The sequence below is a fragment of the Condylostylus longicornis genome, unplaced genomic scaffold (genome assembly GCF_029603195.1).
Source record: "Condylostylus longicornis isolate FDR11 unplaced genomic scaffold, ASM2960319v2 ptg000004l, whole genome shotgun sequence".
In the NCBI taxonomy this organism is placed as follows: Eukaryota; Metazoa; Arthropoda; class Insecta; order Diptera; family Dolichopodidae; genus Condylostylus; species Condylostylus longicornis.
In genome coordinates this window covers 13928335-13956072 of record NW_026577973.1, presented here as the reverse complement: position 1 = coordinate 13956072, position 27738 = coordinate 13928335, and the positions used below count along the sequence as shown (strand labels likewise).

General features: G+C 23.8%; 1 long non-coding RNA gene across 5 annotated transcripts in view; it reads right to left on the bottom strand.

Moving 5' to 3' along the window:
• LOC129609887 (uncharacterized) overlaps positions 1-27738 on the bottom strand; it is a 59167-nt gene that overhangs the window by 26710 nt on the left and 4719 nt on the right. Inside the window, exons 2-4 of one of the 5 annotated variants that reach the window (XR_008697052.1) lie at positions 22360-22518; positions 21763-22264; positions 19823-21348 (exon numbers count right to left, since the gene is read on the bottom strand). This is a non-coding gene — a long non-coding RNA (uncharacterized LOC129609887). The other 4 variants (XR_008697051.1, XR_008697050.1, XR_008697048.1 and 1 more) reach the window with 4 other exon arrangements.

Sequence of the window (27738 nt, the reverse complement as noted above, 5' to 3'; positions counted from 1 at the left end):
GCAAAATAGGCAATCACAATAATGCAAAAATTTTTAAAATGTGCCATTTTCCATTGGATTGAACTTTGACAAACACTTTTTATCTTAAATAAAATTTATGTATAGAATTCAATCGACATTTGGTTCAACCTTGGGATTCATTGGCGCTGTAATTTTAAAATCACAGCTTCAGTTTCTTAATTTTTGTAGTTTAGGTTTGTTTTCCTTACTTATCGGTATTCGACGCTACACTACTTTCATAAAATTAAATTTGAATATTAAATTAATGTTAATTTGCTGAAAACTTTGAAAACTCACATGAATGTCTTAGAATTGAGTGAAATAAATTCATTTATTTTCGTTTTTCTTTTTTATTAGCTTTTAACTCAATTGAAAAACTTAAATAAGCATTCTTAATTAATTAAATTAATTTCCACAAATAAACATTAAGTATGAACTACAAAAAAAAATTGTGATCACATAAATGCATGTAACATGAATAAATTATTATACAAAAACAAAAAAAAATAAATAGCAATAAAGCAAAAAAAAAAAAAACGTTGACCGAGAAATCTACTTATTGACCTACTGTGCTAAAAACGCTGCTTTTTATGTATATTTATTTTTTTTCTCAATACCTTCATTTTAATTTTGTATAAAATAAAACGGAACGGACGAGTCAGCCATATTATATGAGAATCGAATCAAGCAATATAAAATTATTTAAACATTAAACATACACTGTTTCTGCTTGTACTAAGCTGATACTATTTAAAAGCAACTGAAAAGAAAAGGAAAGAAATAGAAAAGCAGAAACAAAAATTATGAGCAACAGAAATTTAAAAAAAAAAGTCTCTTTTTCATTTCATTAAAGTTTTCATTTCAGTATTTTTTTTTTGTTTTTGTTTTGTTCCTCTCTTTTCTCTCTCTATCTCTCCCTCTTGTCTATGCTTTTATTTTTAGGTCAAGGTCTTTCACATCAGGTCGTTCTCAATTTGTGCTTTATGAGCATTTTATGATTTCGTAAAAGAAAAAAAAAATAGTAATGGCAAATATTAATAACAGTAAAAACGAAAACAAAATAATAGCAATAACAACAATAATAATAGAATTACATATTTTTTATGTAAAAAGCAATGCAAAGCAATTTTTAAATGTTTAGTAAAGGCAAAAGCAAGCAAAGCAACAAAAACAACATTCATTATTTTACATACGCCACACAATTATTTGTTCAAAGTTAAATAAAAAATTATAAGTATAGAACAAGGTAAACAAAATCTAGGTGGTGTGTGCGTCGTCTGTTAGCATAAAACAAGGTGCCAATCTTAATTTATTTATGAATATGTATGTCTGTGTGTATGTATATGTCATTATAGATAAGTAGAAAAATAAATTAAAAAAAAAAACTGAATCATTTCAGATAATAAAATACAACATCACATTGCCAAACAAAACAGTACGTATTTCACCTTCTCTCGCAATAAAATTTCACTGTATGTTTTAATTATTATCAAAATGCACACGTATGAATACATCTGTTAAGCAATATGTTAATGTTCGTATGTTATGAGCATACATTAACATACATATATTATAATTTTGTTACAATTAACAAAAAATTAAAATTGCAAAAGAGAAAACAAATAATTATGATTTTGATATGGTTTACTTTGTGTGAACGTTTGTACATAGTAAAGAAAACATTTTTAGTTTAAAAGTGCAAAATGTTAAACAAAACAGCATGTGGAATATGTGGGAATATTTTTTTTGTTTTAAATTTCAAAAACACTTTCTAAGGGTGAAATTAAAGTCAACGCAGTATTGTTTTGCGCAGAAAAGGAAACTTGAAGTAAAGCATTAAAAATTAATTGTTAGAAATATGGTAGTTGATTATGGAGGAGCGTATAGTAGACACAAAAGTATTTATCTACATACTTATTGTATAAAGTAATAAAGCATAAGTACAGTACTTAGTAGTCGAAAATTTACTATTCAAGTTGCATAGCATAATAATATTGGAAAGGAAGAGCTGAGGCGGACGAAAACTTTGTATATATTGGGCAAAAACAATTTTACTTCGACGGACAATTTGTTGAAGAACTGTCTTTTGGGTAAGATTTAAAATTTCGAGATGATATTATATTTTTGAGGCGCAATCCGGTTCCTTAATAAATCAGTAATTTATCTAATATTTAGTAACAAGATCAGAAATTTTTGGTATAATATTATAATATTGAATTTTTAAAATAAATAATTTCATTAATATTGCATACTTCTAGGCACACAGTATTTGGTTTTAAGTTAAGTTACTATTTAATTTACCCGTTCTCACAACCGATGTTTTAATAATTTTCAAAAGCAGTTTTCAAAATATCAAAAAGAATTTTAATTTACTACAATAAATTTTCTTTGTAGAAAGCTTTTATCTTCTTTTGGTGTTCTAAAATTTGCAAATAATATCGATTTCCGGTTCCCTACTTTTTTTACACTTTCTAAACTTTCAACTATGTACATATTTCAAGATTGTATAAAAACAAAAAGTGTAAGAGTAATCGTCATTTTATTCGAGAATGTACCTTTATACGTAAACTAAGGATTCTGATGGTAGACATGTAATTTTTAGTTTTGCAATTACAGTTTTATTCCAAATTAATTGCGCCCTCACTTAAGCAATTAAACTTTGAAATTACTTTGTAATTTAGTAATTGGTTTGTAAAAAATTCCAAACCAATTGATTGCTTAAATTGCAGTTTCATTTGTACAGTAAATTTTGCATGTGTAAGCGTTCAAATATAAACCTATGGAATACAAATGGGCAATAAAATAGTTACAAAACATAAAATTGCATGTCTGCCAGATCTCTAAAACAATCACCAATACAATCTAGCAACTTTATGTGCATCAATATTCGGTAATTATAAATCTGATTTCGCCTAATTTTATGCAAAATTATATAACAAAATTAAATTAAATTTTACAGTATACGAAATCTAGACTCAAATTGTTAGAGATAAAAATTGCTATTTTATAAACCATGAGGTTTGGATCGACCGCTTACTATGCCTCTAAACTAAAAAAAAAAACATAATTTTGTATATTTGTATTTTTGTATTGTCACTTTTATTAGAGTGCTTACATAGCAGGTAAGTATATCGTGGGTGACCTTCTTTCTTACAAAATTGAAACAAAAATGAAAAAGCAAGGTAACCTCACTCATAACTTTGCCACTTTGATAACTTTTTTTTTTCATTATGAAGTTTTCTTTCTTTGTCATTATTATTGTGTGTTGGTGTACAAAGTTTTTATTTTGGTTAACAAAAAAAAAAGTAAGAAAAGTAATTTTCAATTAAAAACAAAAAAAAAAATGTATGTGCATACATAAATATGAATGTCGACACTTTAATCACTAAAAATACGAACGAAACCAAATGAAGAACCAAGAAAAAAAAACAAAAAATTGTTGAAAAACTTAAAAACACGCGCTATTTTTTTTCTTTCCAAAAATAAAACATGAATCAAAATATGAATATCAGGTCCACCTTGTCTGGGCCATATTATTACTTAAAATTATATGTATACGTATGTATGTATATGTACCTTATATATTCTTACATATTTATGAAAAATAAATAAAAACCTGTTTATAATTTTTTTCTGGTATTTCTTTTAGCATAATGTCCGGTTATTTCTTCGCACTTTCAATGAATTAAGCAAAAAAAAAATGAATGACAATTAACAACCTGTAAAATAATCATAACAATAAAAACTAAATAATAGAGGCACAAGAACAATAACAACAACAAACAACATAAAGAAGAGTAATAATAAGAAAACGCAAAACTACACAACTACAATTTTAAGTATTTAATATTGAAAACCTTCTTCTTCATCTTCCTATACCTACAAGTCTATCAGATTAATGTGATACCAGTATATTTTTATTTCTTTAATTTTATTACCTGTAATCTTGTAATAAGTTTTTCTTTTTTTATTAATTTTTCGCTTGACGGTGATTACGATTAATAAAAATAAACTTGAATTCGTCATTGCTGCTTCCATTTAGGTTCAAAGTTTCATTTTTTCTTCTTTTTTGTTTGTTTTTTCTCTGTGTATCTTTTGAAAAAAAGATTCTCTTCAAGAAATAAAAAATTACCTCTTTTGTGTTATTCATTCACACACATTCATACTTAAGCACATTATAATCTCGATTTAGTATACTAAAAGGCATTTATTCACATAAAAAAAAAATTTACCTCTTTAATGTGATTTTTATCGCGATTTTTTTTTTTTGTTTTTGTGTTTTGTTTTCTTTGCATTCTATGATATCCGGAAAACTTGAAAAATTAATTAATTGCTCTGACTGTTCAGTTTTGTTATAATAGTGATTTTTTTTTTTTATTATTATTGATTGAATTTTTGTTTTTTTTATAGTATTTAACTTGAGTTTTTTAATTGAATTTTCAAAAAAAAAAATAAGAAGAAAAATAACAAAATAAGTAAATGAAGCATTGATATTTCCCGATATGTTAAAATAATTTTTCACCGTTATTTGGGTACACGAAAAAATAATCGAAATTATTGAAGACACATTCTCAGTCTATTTTCCACACGGCTTTTCGTTTTAAATTCATATTAACAGTAATATACCAAAATACTTAAAAATTTTCAGTACAAACTTAAGTAAAAATTTAAATTAGAGATTCCAATTTCGATCTCCATTAATTTATTAATAATTTAATTTGATTTCACTTGTTATTGCCCCCCCACCCTACCCTTTTTCCAATTTAAATTTCCATAATCAAAAATAAATTTTAATTAAAAAGCAAATTTAAGTAAAAATTGCACATATAATTGTACGGAACGTGAGATTGATTTTAAAAATAGCTTCATTTTTAATAATAACCATAGTCGATTTAAACCATGATACCACAGTATAATAAAATCATAATACCATAGCCGGTAATCAAAAATAAAGTAATAAACAAAATTTTACAGAGAGTAAACGTCGACTTTTAAAGTAGTTTTAAAGTAGTTCTTCAATTATGTACACTCAGTTAACCATAATTTCTTTATAATGGGACAAATCGAAGCTTTAAGTAAACATAGTAAGCGATTCTTTAAATAAGTCACATATTTTGTCTAAAAAGTTAGGGCGTGTAGAGTTAAGGCTAATGGAGGGGATTGAGTCTATATGGTAGGATTTTATAATTTCTAATTTTAACAAAATTTGTTAAGCCACGACAAAAAATAAAAAAGGTGGCTTATTTTAAGAGCACGATAACTTCAAAATTAAGCGAGATTCACAAAGAAATTCAATAGTTTAAGAAATCCCAAATTTTGCTCTATTTTTCAAAACATATTTCCGTTAATAACTATTGCTATGTGTTATTGGCTAAAGCAATCATAGTTTTCATGTACAATTTTATAAAGTACACAGCGACATCAGAATATCGACCCCACAATGAGCGCCGAAAAAAATATTTTCCAGTTGACCAACTTAAATTTAAGTTGGGTATATAAATGAAATATTAATAAATTATAACAGAAGTTAATAAACTCTTACATGTGAACTCATTTCTCGATAACAATAGCAACTTCACAATTCTCAGCAATTACAACTTACAAGCTGACTTGTGTATATATTAATACCGTATTACAGTCGTTCACACATACGAGTATATAGTTCATATTGATATACAGAAGACAATTTTTGTAATTACACAACGAGCTAGTTTCTTTAAGGATCACTAGTGAGTAATAAGTAATTAGTTCGATTGTATTATTACAAAAATTGTCTTCTATAAGTCACTATAACTTATATGTATAATGATATTACTGCAATATTTCGAATTCAGGACAAACATTTTTAACAAAAAAATCATAAAGTCGGTTTTGTTAATTCAAATTAATTCATAAATTATTACAAATAAGCGATAGTTAAACTTTCTATTAAAAAATTATCATTTAAAAACTTTAATTTATTTAAAATATTTTTCATAAATTTTTCTTCAATATTATTTAAATTATGCAAAATCATTATTATTACATTAATTCGTATAACAATTATTTCCTTATGTAACGGGAAAATTATAAACATACACACAATCTATGTACTATAATATAATACAGTTATTTATAAGCGTTGAAATAATAAGTATTTAATTTTCTGATATTGAACATATTTTCAAGCATAATTTAATTACATATTAATGAATGTAATTATATTGAACGCTTATTATTTATGTTGTTGTTTTTTTTAATAATAATTATTTATGTATATAGCTATTTATAGAATATGAAAAGTAAATTTTAAAAGTTAAACACAAAAAATTGCAATATAAGAATTTTTATTTTCTGTTTTTTTTTTTTTTATTGAAATGATTAACGTCATGATAATGTTAATTACTTTTAATATTAAAATTTGTTTTTTTGCTGTTTACAGTAATTATAATGTCATCTTTATTAGTTAGATTAAATTAATTACAAATTTAATTTAAAATAAAATATTTCGATATATAGAAGTTCCACAGTATTACGACAGCTCATTATCATGACTCGTAATATTATTGACTCGTAAATCTGATGTGGTCAGCACATAACCGACCGCATTGTGTATTGTCTAGTTAAGTGAAAGTGTTACAAAATATTATAAAAATGTCTGTTAAATACTTCTTTCCAATTTTTAGGACATTAGTAAGCTTATAGTTAACATACCTAGAAAAATGTAAATTTGGCTCTTAATAGAGTTTCGCTTTGTGCTACCCGAATTCCCTGAAATGCTCGCCAGTTAGTTTCGGTAACAACCAGAACTCAAATATTAAATTTCAAGAAATTCCATCAATTCGTTCCATAGATATGGTGAAAAATGTAAAATCGGCCCGCAAATCAGTTTTCGAGCCCTGATCTTTCCAAAAAATTTATATGTTCATTGTTTTAATACGAGGAATTCAAATATTAAATTTCAATGAAATCGGTGGATTATTTCTCTTTATATACACAAAAATGTATATTTGGCCCGTAGTAAACGTCTAGTTGCCGATGCCTGATTTCTTCCAAAACATAGGAATTTTCGCGGACGGTCGATCTGAGGTTATATATAAAATTTCAAATAAATCGGTTGAATATTTTCTTCAAAATGTTCAAAAATGTAAAACAGGCCCGCAAAAAAGTGCAGTTCCCGAGGCCTTATATATCCCAAAAGTTGATCAATACGTGCCATGGTGGAAATAATCTTACATATGAAATTTGATCAAAATCGGTTCAGCAGAACTTGAGATACACGCGTGCACACACAGACCGACAGACCCTCCCTACTATGGAGAAGTGCATTTCCGCCGAAAACTGGATATGCAAAATTTGTTGCCATCACATAACCTACCTATTGTATACACAATACGGTCGGTAAAAATATTATGGATGCAATCACTACACCTAAAATTTAGTTCATTTTTCTATTTTCATATTTTATAAATTAAAAATGCTAAATTCTTTGATTTACTAAAAATTTGCATAATTTATGGCGTAATATATTTTAAAATACATGTTACTTGTAGTTTGTTTTTTAGGCGAGTAGTTAAACCATAAAATATATAGCTAAAATATATTGTTCTTAAACTCTGAAGAAAAAAAGTAATTATACTGGAAAATATTTCTCATTTACTCTTAGATGTGCCGCAAAAATGTTAAATGTGCGCAAAATATTTGTTATAGTGAAATTAATGAAATTCTAACAGAAAGTTTATTAAGAAGAATTTTCAATATTTCTGTATATAATGGTGTTTTATTTAAGGTAAGAATTCAGTAGAAAAAACAATATAGCTATATACAAATAATAAACAGAATATCATTTTCTTTTTAAATTTTTCTAGTGTTTTAAATTATTCAAATCATTTAGTATATACTTTTCCATTTCGTTTTATGTTTTATAAAATTTTCAATTACATAATCTTTTTAAAACAATAAAAATCAAAATTTTGCAATATTTCATTTATATGTTACTCCATTGAAAATTTAAAACACCTACACAATTATGTAAGTATAACAAGCATTTAATAAAAATTCAAGGTAGAAATTTGTATAACAAAAAAAAAAAAAAAAAAACTTTAATAAAGAATTATTTGATAAATTAAGCGAAATACCAGTTTTTAAATACATTTATTGTGTTACTTGCTTAAATAAAACTGAAATTTGTTGTATTAATACTCGAATCGCAAAGAAATGTATGTGAATTTAAAATTTACTTGATTATTTTGGTTGGTCATGTTACATAAATTTATAGACGCAAAGTAATTACATAATATAGAACTGAAAGTAATTGTTATTGAATTTCAACTTGATTGATAGAAAGAATTATTTCTGTGGCAATATGAGAAAGCATATATTGTCACAGAGTAATAGCCAACAAAGCACAAAATCAAAATTCTAAAATATTTGAATTCATCTTTATTATGACTCAACAAAATTTCGTAAAATATTGGAAATTGTAAAGTAAACAAAGTAGATTGGTAAAAATAATTCTCAAACCATGATGCCAAAAATTTTCACCTTATTTCAACTAATAACTTAATAGTTCACATTTCAGCCCTAATCACTTTAATACAAAATTTTTTAATAAAAGTGTCTGTCGCATCAAAAGTCAAAACACCAATGAACTTTAATAATAAAAAAAAAAGTTAAAAATTAAAAGTGGTTGATGCACTAGGCCAATTTAATTTTAAAAGCACGGGTTTAGTGAAAGTTATAAAATTTTTTTTCCCTCAGAAACAATTTTACATTTTTAAACCCATTTCACTCAAAACTACTAATTTTGACTTAAACGTTTTTGATTGAATGCGTTAACTATGCTCGATTTTAAAACAATGAAAATTTGATCTTTGCATTCGCATTTTTAAAAAAACAATTTTCTGCTAATAAACGATACAAATTAAATTTTAATCAAAAATATCATTTTTATTTTTATTAATTTCTATATAAAAATTTCAATTTCAATAAAAAAAAAAATTAATTTTTTTTAATTCAATGCGGAATCATTTAACCACACCATAAGCTGCGCATATTTCATTTTCTTACTTCTTTTTTTATTCGCCGATTACGGTAGTTATCTAAAAAAAAAAAGCAACAAACCTACAAAAAAGCTTTTAATCAAAAATTAAAAAAAAAAAATTATCACTTGTCATTGACAACATGTCAACAAAACCATGTTATGTTAACTTTCTCTCTCTATACATATATATTTACATATATACATATAGTATGTTTCGCATTTTCAGTATTAATTTACACATTACCGTATACACACATACATACACATGGTTATGTATGTGAAGTATATAATGCATTTATAAGTATTCATAACTGCTATAGAATGTCAAAAACTTAACTGAAATGAAATTTATGAGTTTCGACATAAAAAAAAATAGTAATAAAAGTTTTAAAAAAAAAGCACCAAAAATTTTAACGCCATGATCTAATAAAAAAAACAAAAAATAGGTAAAAAGCCGCTAACCTCGGCTAATATTATACGTGCGTATAAGTTTGTGGTATAAATAACCCATCTCTATACTTAAACACACAAACATGAACAAGTATAAGTATGCATAATTAATTCAACTGAATTGTGGTATCATACATAAAATACATAAGAGCAACTAAAAAATTAATCTCCTCTCTATAATAAGAATAACAGAAAAAAAACTAACAAATTTTTCTCTTTTTAGTTTTCAATTTAAATTTATTATGTGATATTAAGCGCACGTTTTTAAACCTAATTATAATAATGACATATAAATAAACTACTGGTATACCATCAAAATGTTAAATGAATGTGATAAGAAATAAGAAATTCATAATTTATTATTAAATTTTCTTAAATATATGTATGTATATTGTAAGACATGAAATATAAATGTTATAATTTCATAAATTTAATTACAAGCGTACAATTTACGAAGCTAATTATGAAATGCAAAACGTTATTGCAATATGTAGTATTATTAGACTTTTGACACAATTTAAAAGTTTTAAATTAATTATTAAGGGCAGTCGGTTCGATTTAGCTGTACGCAGTATAAAAGAAACGTATATATTTTCGAACCGATCAAATCTGTGGTTTGTAAAGTGGCGTAACTTTCCTTGAACAGTTATAGTCTGTAAAGAGTTTGGTTTTGAAAATTAAAAGGATCAATAAAATAATTTTCTAATTATTATGTAATTTTGCATATATTTAGGCGAAAATTAAATTAATAAGTTTTGAAAAATTTATGCTAATGGGCATAAAAAGACAACAATATTGCTGATTACTGAATATAAGGTATAAGGGTATACTTTTGGATACGAGGCAACAATTACTATTATATTTTTGGTTTTATTAAAGTTCGATAGAACTTACTGTGTAGGGGAAACATGGGACAGAAAATTAAAATTTTGAAACTTTTAGAGGTAATAATTCGGAAAAGAGAGAGTTTAAAAAGAAAATTTGTTTTTCTAAAAAGAAAATATTTATAGATATTTGAAAGTTGTACAACAATCGAATTGTTGTGTATGAGAAAAATTGCTCCGTAACTATATGAAAAATCGGATTTAAACAATAATTGGCTTGAACCGCCTGAAACAAGAATTGAATTGATTTCGATCGCCTAATATTTGTTTATAGTTTTATGATAGAAGAAATATGTATATAATTCCTGACCACTGTTTGTACACCGAATTTATAAATTGTTTGTTTTTTATAGATTGCAGACAATGGTTTTTGTGTTTTCATGAGCTAAATAAACTGTAATGAAGGACATGGAAAAATTATATTTTAGAGAAATACATAATGCCATGAGTAAGCTAAAAAATTTTGTGTGATGTCATAATTTTATCTTGAAAAACGTATAAAAGTGTTATTAGCTGACGGACAAGTGTGACAAACACAAAGAGAAGGACAATGACAAACACATTCTTTTCCAATTTTCTTGCTAATATAAGCTGAAAGAAAGCATATGTAAACGATTTTGAAATTATATTGTAATCATTCTACGAAAATTATTAGCCGAAACCAATTTATGTACTTATCTTTTGCAGAATTTTAAAAATTTAAATAATTTTACTGCAAAATAATTGAGAAACGGGAAAGATTTTCATTCATCACAGTTCACTGTTCATTCTCTTTTTTGATGCAAAATATGCAAATTAAAGAGCATAAAATGAGTACAAAAACACAAATAATTTCAAATATTACAATGTTTTCAAAAATTTTATTTTAATTTTTTTTTTGTAATTTTTATTAAATTATTTAGAAATGTAAGATAAAATGTTGCTTCCATCTTGTGTAGATGCACACACATATATGCTTATGTGTTTTTATATAAACAGTAAAAATGTGAAAAATGAACAATAAATGACATAAATTTACAATTGTGAAAACAGAAAAGAAAAACCGACATTTCATTACAAAAATTCATACTATATTTATACATTTAAAGCAAAAAAACAAAAAAAAAATAACAAACATAAAAAGAAACAATTTTTTAGAGCGCAAAAAACAGAACACACAGGCGGGCAACACACAACAGAAAATTTATTACTTATTACCTATTGAGTGATTTTAATTAAAGTTAATTTAACGGTAATGTAGTAATAAAGTTGAAATAAAAAACAACAATAAAAGCAAAAATAAATAACTATTTCACTTTAAACTATTTACTAAAAACAATAGCAGCAAAAAAAAAAACACCATAAAAAGACAAAATAAAGATTTTAGCAATTTAATGAACGAGGCATGTAAGCTTTTTTTTTCCGTAATTCAAACCACTTTCATTGTTAAAACAATTTTATTTTTAAATTGGGGTCAGTTTTTATTAAAAAAAAAATTTTTTTTTTTGGGTTTTTATTTTTACTTAAGTAATTGTATTGCTTTTTGGCGGAAAATAAAAAAAAAATTAGAAAATTTTAAATATTTTATTTTTTTTACAATAATGAAATAATTTTTGATACTAAAATTAATAGTTGCGATTATTGGTAAAATAAGATTTGGATTTTTCGAATTTCAATATTCTATAATGGTAAATTAAGGACAATTGTTTAATATATGAAATAAATGGAAAATCTTCTGTTATAGAAATAGAATAATAATTGAAATGCATTGTATAAGAAAGTTGCTAATTATTAAAAAAAATCGTTCCTTTTACAATAAATATATTTTTTATTTTGTTGCAACTAACTCGTTCTCACGTTAAAGATTTTAAAAATTCCACTATATAATTTAACAAATTGAATATCTTAGATTGAGAAATTATACATATAACAAAATGGCGTTGAGAGTTTGATCGTAAGCAGCAATTCTAATTAATTTTATGTATATACGTAGTAAAATTAATAAGTCTTTCCATTAATTTTACGTCCATTAATTTTTATACCTGCACAAACGTATGTTCGAAGAGTATACTAAATTTGACCTATTGCTTGTAACGCTAAGAAATAATGATCTAATTTTGATGGAAACAATGATTCTGAGCCGATTTAGTTTTGTCTGCCCGCTTGTCCGCCCCTCCGTCTATCCCTCCCTCTTGAAAAGCTACCGAGTTGACTTCAAAGCCGTAGAGTTGGATTTGGTTTCAGAATCAGTTCCGAATGGTGAGAGTCAGAGAACAACAAAAAAATTTGAATATCAAGTTTTTTCAATTGCTAGTTTTAGATTTGGATCTAAGAGTTAAAAAAATTTGAAGTCGATTTTGTTTTCTAAAATTTTTACACTAATATGGTTATGTAGGTTATATTTTTTTTACACCACAATCTCAAATATTAATGTTAATGAGAACGCTTCAATTTTTATTTTAAGGTAATCATATTTGACTTAGAAGTATTTGAAAATTTAAATAACCCCGAAAACTTCTTCAACTTCAACAATTTATTCATTCATGTAAGTTTTAATAAAGGTATACATAACGGTGGGCGATGGAGGGTTTAATTATTAAATAAGGGTTTAATAATTAAACCCTCCATCGTTAATATTTGGAGGGTTATAAAATAAAATTTTTAATTTCAATTGTATTTTTAAGGATTTCTTGTTCATATTTTGCTATATTTGAAAATCTACCAAATTGTCAATCTATGAGGTTTATGTGCATTTGCTTTTTATCATCAAATTTATAATCTATAATCGTTTATTGTTCCAAAATTTATTTTGTAATTTTCATTTTTTTCCATATACAAGTTACAAAAATTACATTCATTATAACACTTAAAAGATAATTACAAAACATTTGTATGCATAATACTTATGTGCTATCAAATTGTTTAAAAAAAAATCACTTTACATCATACATTACCATTACACCTTTTGTAATTTTGGAAAGCACATATTATTTACACACATACGTAAGTAAAATTTATTTGTATAAAATATAAATGCAAATATTTAAAACAAAAACCTCAATTTAAACAATTTTTATAATTCAAAAACTGAATTTCGCTTACAAACAAAATTCATTCGTACAAACATACATGAGTACACACATGTATCAGTTTGTAAACATATTTATTCCTATGTATGTATGTAACTTGATTTTGTGGTAAAAAAAACAAAACGTTATTACAAAATTTAAATATTTGTAAAGAAAAAAGTAGCGAATTATGTCGCATTACATTTAATGTTTCTTGTTTTTTTCGCTTTTTACTTTTATTTTTTAAAAGTTTGATTGTTTGCATAACAGAGCAACTCGCATTGTTGTAAATTATAATCCCTCTCATATGTGTGTAGGCATACATATATAGAATCTCATTATTTTATTTATTCAAAATGTTGTTGTTGTTTTTTATTATTTTCAGGTGGTGAAAAATGCGAAATTCTTTGTTATCAAAAAAAAAAATTACATTTTTAATAAATTAAAATAAAAATGCGGTTAAAGCCCACATAAGTATAGAAATGAACTTTATTTAATGACAACGTGGCTTTAAATCAAAATTTAATAAAAAATGAAATATTGTAATTTAACTATGGAAAAAAAAATAAATGAATTGAGGTGTAGGCATAATTATTGAAGGGGAAATTTATTTATAAGATGGGAGAGGAAGAAGATTATTGTAAATTATGGTAATTTCACTGTAGAGAAGTGTACATGTATATTTTTGAATTGTAACCTCTTATAAACGAAAATTTGGGTACCCATTATAGTTCACTTCTATTAAAAAGTTATTGGCTGTTATTGTTAATTAAGTTCTGAAAATATAAAAGTAAATTTAAAAATTTTTTCATAACTCAAAACGTATTTGATATTTGCCAAAGTCATGACTCTTGAAGTGTACTCTAAATTCACAAAATGCCCAATTTTTCTTGCAGCTTTCAAACTTAATTTTGGAAAATTCAATGAAAGAGTCCATGTTAGATTTGAATACTCATCAGAAATTTTTGCGTTTTACGGTATATTTTTTTCTAGTATTTTTGATATTTCTAGTGTTTATTAAATACTTTTAGAAACTACAATTGGATTTTATTGATGAAACAGTAACATACTTAGATATTTTGTAACAAGAGTGAATGCATCTATGAGTTGTCTTAAAACTTCAGCAAAAGTCTAAAATAACATTTAATACTTTTATTTTTTTTTTTGGAGCTCGAAAGCCTGAAATGATTATTCAAAATTTCTATATGTAACTAAACGAGTATATAATGTTATTATTAAATGAATTTTAAAAATTTGAATTTAAATGTGAGAAAAAGTATATAAATTTGAAAGGAAAAATAAAATCCAAACAGATTAAATAGGTGAAATATTGGAAAAATCCTTTCAATTATAGCAAATTATTTTGGAAAGAAAAAATGGCGACACTCGGAAATTAATAATCATAACAAGGATTCTCTCCGTTTTAGTACGTCCCAAAATATAATATTATTCTAAAAATAAATTATAAAAGACTTTTCTTGGGAAATTGGAACCTATATTTAAGAATATTGGTATATATTTCATATATGTCGTTCATATGAGCTCTCACTTACTTATTTACTTTTACATTTTCATCAATTTAATTAAAAAATTTTGTCAACAAGCACATACTTCTGTTCAATATTTTTAGCAAATAAAATACAAGTACTCTTGGGTAATTTTAGATTAGATAAGGCTTAAGTTCTTTATCTTTAAATACACATACTTTATAAAGACATTTTTTTCCTCTGTCGTAAGACACAAAAAAAAATATACAAGAATTTTTGACCTGTTAACGCAAAATTTATTTTAATTAATAAATTTTTAGATTTTTCAATTATTTTCATTGATTTTTACCGATAATTTTTCAATGAAATGCGTGCATAATTAAAATACAGTTACAAATAATTTTGATTATAAAATTGGCTTAAAAAAATTTTTATTTATTTGCAAAATCTCATGAAAACTATTTCTAATTCTTTTTTGATTTTTCTTTTAAGAAAACAAACGTTTTCAATAAAACACCAATGATGAGATTTCGTTGATTTTTTCTTTGTATTTTACCGTATATTAATTTCGATTTTTTTTTTGTTTCATTTTAATATAAAATTATCGCTATAATTTTTCAATTGCCACCTTAAATAGCAACCTCAACCTCTAATACCAAAATGTAATAATCATCATCACTGTCATAATCATCATCAATAGCGTTGTTAGTGATGATAATCGTACTCTTATTATAATCATTGATTTTGTGTCAACCACACGTTTCCACTCATTTATACAAATTATTGGTGTATATATATTACATTCAAGAAGGTAAAAAAACAAAGTAAATACAAAAATATTATGAGAGTATGAAATTAATCACTCATTCTCGCATTAAATTTTGAACTGTTATGAACAATGTTGCCATTGCGATCCTAAATGGCCCATTTTTTTTTTGTTTAAGACTATTTCGGCTACCAGATCCGTTTTTTTCCGTTTGATTATGAAAATGTATTACGACCTTAAAATTGACTTCTAAGATTGTACTGTACACCCTTAATACTGAAAATATAATATAACTAGTTGCTATTTCCAGTTCATATACAGTTGTCAGTTGTAAAATACAGAAAAATGTAGTTGCCAGTCATAAATATCGCGCTAACATCGTGTCGTTCATAATTTTTTTCAAATTTTATGTGTACAATGAAAATTTTTCAGTCTATGTAGCTCTTACATATACTCGTAGCTTCGCAGCTAAATTTTTCCTAAATGAAAGTTTTATAGAAGTAAAGAATGGAGAAGTTTCAGAATTTTATACCTAACAACATAACAACATTTGCACAACCTTAATGTATAATTTCAAATAACAAAGTTGAAACTTGAACTAAAATTGAAATTATACCACGAAAATAAGTATTTTACTTGCAAGAATAAGAATTTTGTCAATTTTGGCGATTTTTCTTTAAATTTAGCATTTTTTTTTAATATTTAGCCCGTAAAATTTTTTTAGTGGTAGCCTTGTTTGTAAGATGTGATGCGGCAAAATTTTCTCTTCTCTTTCAACAAATTAAACAAAAAAAAACTATATTGAATACAATCGATCCATCGATACATTGAGTTTGGCTACTCGTAGATGTGAAAAAAAGATCAAAAAAATTAATAATTTCAAACATTCTTCGTTGCTTTTTTTTTGTTTACATTTTTCTCAATAACATTAAAAAACAAATTTGTATAATTTTATATAAAATATTTTTGGGGGGACAAAAAAAATAGAAGAATTAGAACAGAAAAGGTTAGCGCGTAGGAGTGTGTAGTAGTGACCAAAAAAGACAAAAAAAAACATTTTTTTTAACGTTAACTATAAGCGCACGCAGGCGGAAATCATCACAAAGCGACTATTAAAAAATTATTACGTTTTATGTATAACAAAAAGTTAGAGAGTATAAATTACGAAAAATTAAAAAAAATATGTAGCAAGATGATCTGGTAAAAAATTCAAATAAATTTCAACAGTGGATAACTTTATTCGGTATTGTAATTACTTAACTACGATATACAGTGCCGTATAGACTGTCATTAACAAAACAAAGATATCGAAATAAATCTTGTGATTCTAATAAATATTCAATTTATTAAATATTTTCCATATAGAGCTTATCGGTGAAACATCAACCCTCACAAAATTTGTTTTTAAATAATTTGTAAACTACTTTTAGCAAATAATGCCAATAAGACAAATAATTTTAGAATTTTTCCATTTTTGTTCAAGAATTTTTGAAGAAAAGACGCTTCCGAACAAGCCTTTGGTTCATTTACGATTGTTCAATAGATACCTGCATTTTCCGACTAACGAAAATAAATTCACCTGAATTCTTCAAGATCAGAGAGACGTGATATTTTTCTTAATAAATAATACTAAGTATATGTTGTTTTGAATTCACATAATTTTATATGTAATAATTTTAATCATTTACCCTCATCAGCCCAGTTTGATCTTTAAGAATTTGGACAAATATTAAAAAAAAAAATGGATTTCTTTTGCCAGCTTCCTTTCCAATGTTACTTATTTATTTATTTATTTATTATATGTGAAATCGAAGAGCTACAACACTTTATAGATTTTAACGGGTTCAATGTGGATGATAAATATAAGACGGAAAAGTTCGTACTAACGAATTTTTATCAATGGAAAAGAAGAATTGCTTATACCGGAACTTATGACAAAAAGCAATTAATTTCCAACAAAACGAGTTGATAAGTCAAATTCATTAGAAAAAAGAGTATATACTGCATTATAAAATTTCAATCATTGATATAAAATTTCTCTATTGTTTTTTCAATAATTACGATTGTACTCACATTCTCGATATCTATTGTATATACTAAAAATTAAGCATATAACATTAAAATGTTTGAAAAATTTATTAAAAACTTTGATGTTCATATATGAAAAAAATTTCTGTGTTTAAGCATTAATTTGTACACGTTCAACAATAATGTGTACATACATTATAATACATGTGTGAATATATGTATATGTATAACAATTTTTCTTTTGTTTGGTGTGATTTTGACACACTTTTAATATTTCATTTATTTTTATTTTTTCTTCTAATTTTCTATTTTCTGTTTTCACCATATTTTTCATTTGTGAGTTATTATTTTATAAGCATACATATATGAACAAATTTAGTAATAAAAACCTAAAAATTAAAATTTAACATAAAAGTTTGAAAGTCATATATAAATATTAAACATAGTGTATAAATATAAGTAAGTATAACATTAATAAAATTTTTACAGTTCAGTTAATTTTAAAATGAAATAAGTTTTTATTTTTATTTTTTATTTAGTAGCTGTTAATTAGTAGAAAATCACTTTTGGCTTATGGAATAATATTAACATTCAAGGAAATTATTGATACATATGGTAACATTGTACATGTATGTATAATATATTTGCGTTATATATATTTCGAATTTAAATTTGAATCATTCCGCCAAACTCCGTCATATGGGTATTATAAAATTCATTTAATTAAATTGACAAATTAAATGAAATCGATTATGAAATTTTATAAATCAATATTATTACAAAATTTTGATTTTTTTTTGGGTATCGATATTATTTATTTATTAGTTTTTGATCATAATGTGGGATGTTCTTTTTTTAAATAACAATAAATTTTAAAAACATGTCCAAAAATGTATTGGTATTGCATATAATTTGATTCGGAGAATTATTCATGATCAATTTTAAAATATAAACCTAAATGAAATTAGATCATTTGATTTAAAATTAAGGCAAATATGGAAACGTTTTTATACAATCAGTTGCAACATAATTAAATAAGAGTTTATTTGAACATTTTTTTTTTTGGAAAATTGTTCAAAAACTTACAGTTTTATAAATTTCCGCTTTACATAATAATTAATTTACAGACTCTTTGAAAGTATTAAATATAAAATATATTAATTTTTTGCAAATATGTAGTTAAATATCATTCACAATACAACTATCGCATAACTGTTATACAGCTTTCAAGTTAATTTAATTTAATTTTTAAATAAATAAATAAATTAATTTTCGAAGCGAAGATTCAAAGGAAACATACAAGTTTTTATACAAAGGAATTTAATAAAAAATTTAAGTATGCAAAGGATTCTCTAGTCATAGTTATCATACAACTCCTTAAATACCACAATCAATCAACTAAAAATGCGTAATTAATCGTAAAAAAAATTTTTTAAAAATTTATAATTGCTCCTGAAGATATGCAATTTTCAACTATAATAAATTTTAAATTTCCAATCAACATAAAATAATGCCGTAAATGCTATATCGATTTAGTATAACGTAAGCGCAAATCTCATGGGAAAGTTTAGATTGTTTGAGAGAAAATGCATTAGGATTTGTATTGGGTAATAAATCGCACACCTGAAACGGACTACCAGCACTAGTATTCTAAACAAATATATTAAATTTATAAAATAGCTAAATTAAATAGGACAGATAATTTTTTTAATAAAACTAATTCGAAGACATTTCGACAGGGTATTTAAAATTTTTGAAAATGGTCTAATGTTAAATATATTTTACCACAATAAGAAGTAGATTAAAAAAAAGTCTAATGTCGGGTTTCATCGCACCCTAGTATTTTATATACCTAGACAATGGAGGTTATATAATGGATACCGCGCATGTCTTCATAGTGACATAATACTATAATAGACAGGTTACATGCTTAGACATAATTAGGGTTAAGTTTTTAAAAAAAAATATTCAGTATTACCAAACATTTGATTTGGTAAATTTTAAATCTCCAAAGTTAATTCTGGTATATTTTCTCATTTAACTTTAAAAATGCAAATTCTTTTTTCAAGTTCTACTTATTAGAAGAATCACATACAGATACACTGAAAAAAAACTGAAGTAAGTAGATACAAACTTACCTGGCTAGAGCCATCCTAACATGTGATAGTCCACCCAATGGAATAGATATGGTATCCACTTTGAATATATTTTCGTATAACACAACAAATCACAAAAATACAACAAGATTTTTTGTTTTCTTGTTTAATTTCTTTTGTACTTTAAATTGAATTTTTTTGCTTTCAATTTAGAAATTTTTTTATAATAAATTTTAATATTTTACCTTAAAAATTAAAAATATAGGAATTATTTTTTTTTTAAAAAAAAAAAAATTTCTTTTTTGTTTTTTTTTTCTAAACCAATATTTTTTGTTTTGTACTTAAATTGGAATTATTTTCTATTTTAATTAAAAATTTATTTGAATAATTAATGTGAATCGTCAATTGAAATTTTAAAAATTGTACAAATCTTACAACAGACGATGTCATTTGTAAAAAAAAATCAGAATCCAAAGCACAAAAAACTTGCAAATCAACAATAAAAATTCAATTATTTTTAATTTTTTAAATTTAATGTTAAAAAAAAGTTAAATTATAAAAATTATTTTATACACTCAGAATAAATTTTCATATATGTTTAAGAAAATAAATTTATGGTGGCGTATTTATGAACACAAAGTAAATAGCTCATATACACTGAGAAAAAATTATAAGTTATTTTAAAAATATTTTGCAATTTTTAAAACTATTTTATGTAAGCATAGATTCGATTGTTAATTTTTAAATATAATAATCCTTTAAATGTTTACTATTTAATTACTGTTATAGTAATAATAATCTACCTTGATTATATGTATGTACAAATGATTTGCAAACATGTAAATTTTAAAACATTAAGATTGCGATTTCATTAAAATCTTTTATTAATAATTTAAATGGTGATAATTGAGTGAATTACACTGAGAGAAATTATTATTTACTTGTTTTTTAAAAATATTTTAAAATTGAATTGAAAATTAAAATAAATTCACATAATTTTCTTATGTAACAAAAAGAAAATATAAAAATATGCAAATTGTAATCTTCAAGGTTTGCTCTTATGTGACGTAATCGTTGTGATTTGATTCTATTATTTCTGTTTTTTTTTTTTTCTTTTTTGTTATTATTTTTTAATTGTAATGATGTCCTTATTGTTTTTTATATACCTATATGCATACACAGGTATTGTTTCCCAAAAATTGGGCAAATTATGAATGAAAGAAATTAAGTTTTCAATTACAATTCTGTTTTTTTCTGTTTTACATGAAAATTCAAGGTTTGAATGTTTCTTTTGTTTCGTTTATTTCTATATTTTTGGTTTTGTTGTATTTTTTGTTGCTTCCTTTTTGAATTTCAAGGATTGGTTTAGGTCAAGGTGGTGATAATTGATTTTTTTCTTTTTTTTTGTTTTAGAAGGGAAAATAAATTATTTTTATTTCAATTATTTTAAATTTTTTTTTATGTTTTAATGATAATATTTTTTTTCTTTTGCTTTTAATTTAGCTTTTCATTTAAAAATATTTTTCTTATTGTTCTGTAGCTCTTCAACGTTGAATTATGAAATTTTTCTGAAAAATGTATATATATACATATATAATTTAGTTGTATGCACTTAGATAATATTAATTTGTACGTATATACATGTAACAATTAATGGCATATATGTGTGAATGAATATGTACTTTGAAATACGCAATATTTTCTTTTGTATTTAATAGTTTTTTTTTTTTTGCAATGGAGAATAATATAATTTTATTATAAAAGAATTTTCTTTTTTATTGTTATTATTTTTCTACACACATGAGATTTTCTTTTAAATCTGTTTGGCTACATACATATATATACATATACGTGTAAATAATAATAATAGTATTAATATATGCACGTGTATTAAATATAAAATACTGGAAAGGTGAAGGACATTTAAGTCCTTTTCGTTTTTGTTTTTCTGCTTTTTTTTTTGTTTTTCTTTTTTTTCTTACTTTTATTATAATAATTATTATAAATTTGTTGTTTATTTTTTTTTTTGCTGTTTGTTTTGTCTTCTTATGGCTTTTTGCTTTGTTTTGCTTTTATATTTTGTTGTATAAGAGCTTAAAAATAGAATATAATACTTTTATGTATATATACAAATGTGTGTATGGATGTATATATCCGCTCGTTTTAAATAAAAATCCTTATTGTATAAAAGTAGATTTTAATGGTTGTTGCTTTATTCCCTGATGATGGTGATGATGATGATGATGTTTATATTGATATTGATGATTATGATGATGGTTTGTATTTGAATACAAGTTCGAATTTTTTTTTCTGTGTTCTTTTTATTTTTTCTTTTCTGCTGTTATCCTTCGAATTATTGGATTTTCATATTTTTTCTGTTTTTGTTTTTTTTTTTTGTTTTGTGTTTAATTTAGTATGTATTTAATAATACAACTATATGTGTATGAATTTGTGTATAATATATATTTTTTATTCAATGTTATTCTGTAAGGATAATAAATATTCAGGGACAATGATTTATATTTATAAAATGGAAAAAAATGAGAAAAAAATGAAAAAAAAAAAATAAGAAAAATTACAAGTGATTTTGTTGTTATGCTTTTATTTTTCACTTTTTGTTGTTTTGCTTTTGTTTCGTTTTAGATAGAACACCTTGTAATAAGATTTTTGAATGTCAAATTTTTCGTTTTATTTTTTGACTTTTTTTTATTTTTCCTGTTTCTTATGTAGTTTTCTTGCTTTATGTGAAAAAAGAAAAATTATTTATTAACTAAATTGATTTGTTTTCACTTTCTTTCTTTTCTCTTCTTTTCTCATTTCTTTTCTCTTCTTCGATTACTCAAAATCACTTTATTTTGAATATTGTTACAAGTAAAATGTATATGTACTCAAATATACTTTTTTATATTATTTTATATAGTTGAGTAATATTTAAATAATTCATATAAATAAATATACATATATACATACATACATATGTACATTATATACAATTTGTCAATAAAAAAGATTTGAATCCAAATTTAATTAAAGAATTGAATTTTATTTTTGTTTTACAGCTATACTTGTTGACAAATAGCGACATTATGAGATTAACATTATTTGAATATTCATTATTTTTAATCTTTAATAAAAAGTTAAAAAAAAGAAAAATTTTTTTAAGAAATTGTCTCTTTTGTAATTTACAAAATCCTTGACGATGAATTAAAAATTATTAATTGTAATGGACAAAAAATTGATAATGTTGTGATATTTTCAATTAATAAATTACTCAATAATTGTAATAATTAAGTAAAATTTATTTTTTTTTTAATATTAAAACTTTTAAAAATACAAATACTCTTGAATAAAATGCCTTAAATGTTCAAAATTTATTACTAAACATTTTACAATAATTTTTAATTTTAAGGACTTTTCCAGCGAAACTGGGAAATAATTGTCTTCTTAGTTTCAGTCTGTTCGTCTGTCTGTCTATCATCCTTTTAGATAATAACTGAAATTTTTTGACAATAAACTAAAACTTCTAAATATTACAATTACTAAATTGGTACTGAAATTACCTGTAATTTAATTCAACAACTTTTTTTCTTTAATTTTTAACATCATATTTTTCTTAGATGGCAAGCCGCAGGATTTTAAAATTTTTTCAATTTCTCGAACACAATTTGAATTTCAGTTTTTGAAATTCGAATTAAAAAGCTTTCCAAATTTCTAAAAAAGTAAACAACTAACGGTAAATATCTTGCCGTCAACATATACGTTGACGTTTTCGTTTTTTCCTAAAAGTATGCCATTTTTGATATAGCTAGCTATGAGTGAAACAATTTAAGTAGACGAACGTTTTCTTTTTCCAAAGCACTTTATAAATTATTATTCTGATTCTATTTTATTCTTTTAGTAAGTAAGTGCGTGTATTGAAAATTTAAAAACTGCATTCCTGAAAAACTTTTTTATCATTTGACAATTATGAATTCTTCAATATAATTATTTATATATTAAGTAAATTTTCCCTTCATACCGATATTGGAACAGATTTTTGACTACTTCGAATGAAAACGAAATGAAAACAGTTTGGATGAATAAGTGCAATTCAAAAAACCAATTGTATAGTCCAATTTTAAAGACTATTTCTATATGTGCCCAAATAAGTTAATTTGTTATTGTTTCCCTCATATTCGTTAAAATATTTTTTCTTAATATAATTGATTGAAGAAAAACAAACAACCTGCCCTTTTATATACAGAAAATATTATTGGCTTTTATAAATAAAAATTCTTGCAAGCAAAAACTAAAAGCATGCTCTGGACAAAGCATGTTCTACTGTTAACCTACTTTAAATTTCATTTTTTTTTTTTGATGTACATAATATAATAAAATATTTTCAACCTGAATTTATTAAAAAAAAACTCATTTCAAAAAATTTCTTAATTTTTAATATTTTTATCTTTTCATATACCAATTTTGTATTATTAATTTTTTCCTTAATAAGTTTTCATGTATCTTTCTCTCACTTTTGTTTATAACTAAAAACTTATTATTTTTCAATGTTTATAATATGTTTTTAGGTTAAAAAACATTAAAAATAAAATGAGTACACCATAAATATTTTTTAAAAATTGATATTTATCTGAAATAAAAAAAAAAACTCCTTTTTTCTATTAAAAAAAAATCGATCGCCTTAAGCATTTTTCATGTATACAAAATTCAATTGTAAAATTGAAACAAAAATTATTCGTAGAATATATTTATACTAACAAACTCAATAGTTGAATAGAAGAGACCCCCATTTAACCAATTTTGTTGTCGGTTTGATTTGTTTATTTTCTATCATTTCTGTTTTTTTTCTTCTCATTTTTATTTTTTCTCTTCTTCAATGTTATTATTGACCGGATTTTTTAATAATACAAATTACATATTCATATCCATATGTACGTGTATGTACATATGTATGTATAAGTATAGTGTATGAAATTCTTTTCTAAACGGCATCCAACCACAAAGAGCAAAAAAGAAAGTATTAATTTTTATCTTTTGAAAAAATAGCTACAAGTTTTTCTATTTTAAATAAATTAAAAGTGGAATGATTGCTTTGTTTATAATACTGTCAAAGTTTTTTTTTTTATTCTTTGCTCTTTATAATTTATTTGACATTTAATATGTCAGAATTTGTTCTTGAATTTGACAGTTAAATTACTTTTAATATTATAATGCGTTTATGAATAAATTGTTATAATTTTTTTGGCAAATTAACAATAAATTTACAACGTACATACACAATACTCGTACTTATTTGTATGAATGTAAATACATATTATGTATACATAATTTTAAATATATATACACACATAATGTGTTGAAAATTGTAAAAAATTTTTAATAAAAACTTGAATTTTCCTTACAAAAAACTAGTTCATTTTTTAATTTTTATATCAAAAATTTTTGTTATATTGATAATAGAAAAAAAAAATTGAAAAACAAAAGTTTTCAATTTTCGACATTTAATGTCTTATTTACCGATATTGGAACAGATTTTTGACTACTTCGAATGAAAACGAAATGATATTATATTTGTAATGTTAAGCAACAAATTTTATGTTTAATTTTAAATTTGATATTATAATCCTATAGGCTAAAAGTTAAAGTACCCTGCTTTTAAAATTACGGGAATGTACAGACTAGTGTATTGCAATCTTTTCAAATTGTTAAAAATTTAGAAATTTAATTGGCATGCTATTGATATTTTATATGAAATTAATTTGACATCTTGAAAATAATTCTATAAAAACAACCAAAATGTTTTAAACCCGTGTTAATTTTTGAAAGTACAATTACTAATAAAAAATTTTAGAAATTTTAATTAACATGTCAAGCTAGTTTTTCTAATTAACAATTTTGATTAACGATTTACTACATTACAGTATCAAAATCCGTAAAGGAATATATTATTATACACGTAAATATACCATAATTTTGTTTATTGTGTTAAATGTCTACATATAAATGGGTACATATTCCATTATTTATAAAGTAAGGCGTCTCGTATATGTACAAATAGCTTTGGGTAAATGTGTATTATTTTGGGAAATATGTATGTAAAAAGTGTAAAATTTTGCTTTTTATATAAATTTGAATCGGTAACTAATTAAGTGTTTCGATTAATAGCTACAAAATTATTATATGTAGTTAATTTACAGTTCGGAATAAATAAATAAATAAACTCGAACTCCCCAATCTCTACAAAAATTTTAAAAATAATTTCGCTATTTTGTAAAATTTTGATAAATTATATAATTTTTCCGATTTTAATGAACAGAACACAATTTTAACAAAGTAAATATTTTTGAATCATCGAAATTGATTTCAATAACATTGTTTTCTTTTAGATTCCGGGTCCGGATCCATTTTAAAATTTATTTATAAAATATTTTATAATTTACTTAAATAAATAATAAAAGAATTAATCATATTTAAAATTGTTTATATGAAAACAAAAAAATTATAATAATTTTTAATAAGTGAATTTTTTCCTATTTTGATTAAATAAATATGAAAAGGTTACAAAAATAAAAAACAATAATAATAGTAAAGAGAAAAAAAAATATGTAACGACATAAAAACAACAAAAGTATATGTGTAAAAAATACAAGGTTCTTCCTATGGGCATGTTTTTTAAATCAAATTATTGATTTGCAAACACAAGTGATAATACAAAAATATATAAAATTGTATAAGGCACTCACACAAGCAAATATTGTCACAAGTTCATATAATATTTTTATATACGCATACAAGCTTATACTTGAAAAAAAAAAATAGATAAAAATTGAAATTATGATGTAGAAAAATTAGATATCTAACTTATCTATTATTTTAGAGTATTCATAGAATTCTCTGTATAGGAAAATTCACTAACACACATAAAATAATTTAGCGTAGAATATACATATTATGTACATATATATATATAATGAACACGTTTTATGAAAAAATTATGAAAAAAATCATGTCATCACATTACAGGTCCGCATATAACATTACACACTCCAGGCCTTAAAATTAATTTTTATAATCTCATTTTTCAACAAAGTTTTACTCTTTCTAATCTGTTCATCAAAAATATGAAAAAACAAAATTTGACAAAAATTTATTCCCAAATTTTCAATGGCGAACATTATTCATTTTATATAGCCTATATGTAGAACAATTTTAGTTCCTTTATAACACTAAATTTTAAAAATTTGAATTTGTATAATAGATTATTGAATATTACGAAAAAAAGTTTCGGAAAAAGTATTTACGTTATGTATGTAAGTACCTACATTAAATTGGAAAGTATTTTTATTTATTTCTATAACAGGAAAACACACTTGCGTATGTTGTAATAGTGACCTTAAAGCAGCTCAACATATTGGGCATACCGTTGAATAATTTGTAAATGAGCATATTGCGTGGAAAATAAACGTCGAATTGATCCTAATCTCGATATTATGTGTTGAATTTTAGTACTAACCCAGGGTCCTGCTATGTAATTCGAATTTGGTGAGACGATTTTCGTATTCTCGAAAAAATGGTAAGGTAGTACCAATCAATTTATATGATACTACCTTTTCATTACACACCCCAGTACTAAGAAATGTGTTTTTATGATAAAAAAAAATGTAAAGAATGTACAATTTTCATAAAATTAAATTTTTTAATTTACAAACTATTATAATGAAAATAATTAAGAACAAATTGTTCGGCAATTTATTTTCCTAAAATTTTCTCCTATTGTCCAATTTCCCTATTTAATTATAATGTCATGGCCGTGATCTTTTATATATACGAGTATATGTATGTACATTATTCTGAGATTTTGTTTGAGTTAGTATTGACTAACATAATATTTTGAATGCATGTATGTATTTGTAATAAAATAAAATAAATTTATGTTAAATAAAATCCAAAAATAAAAACAA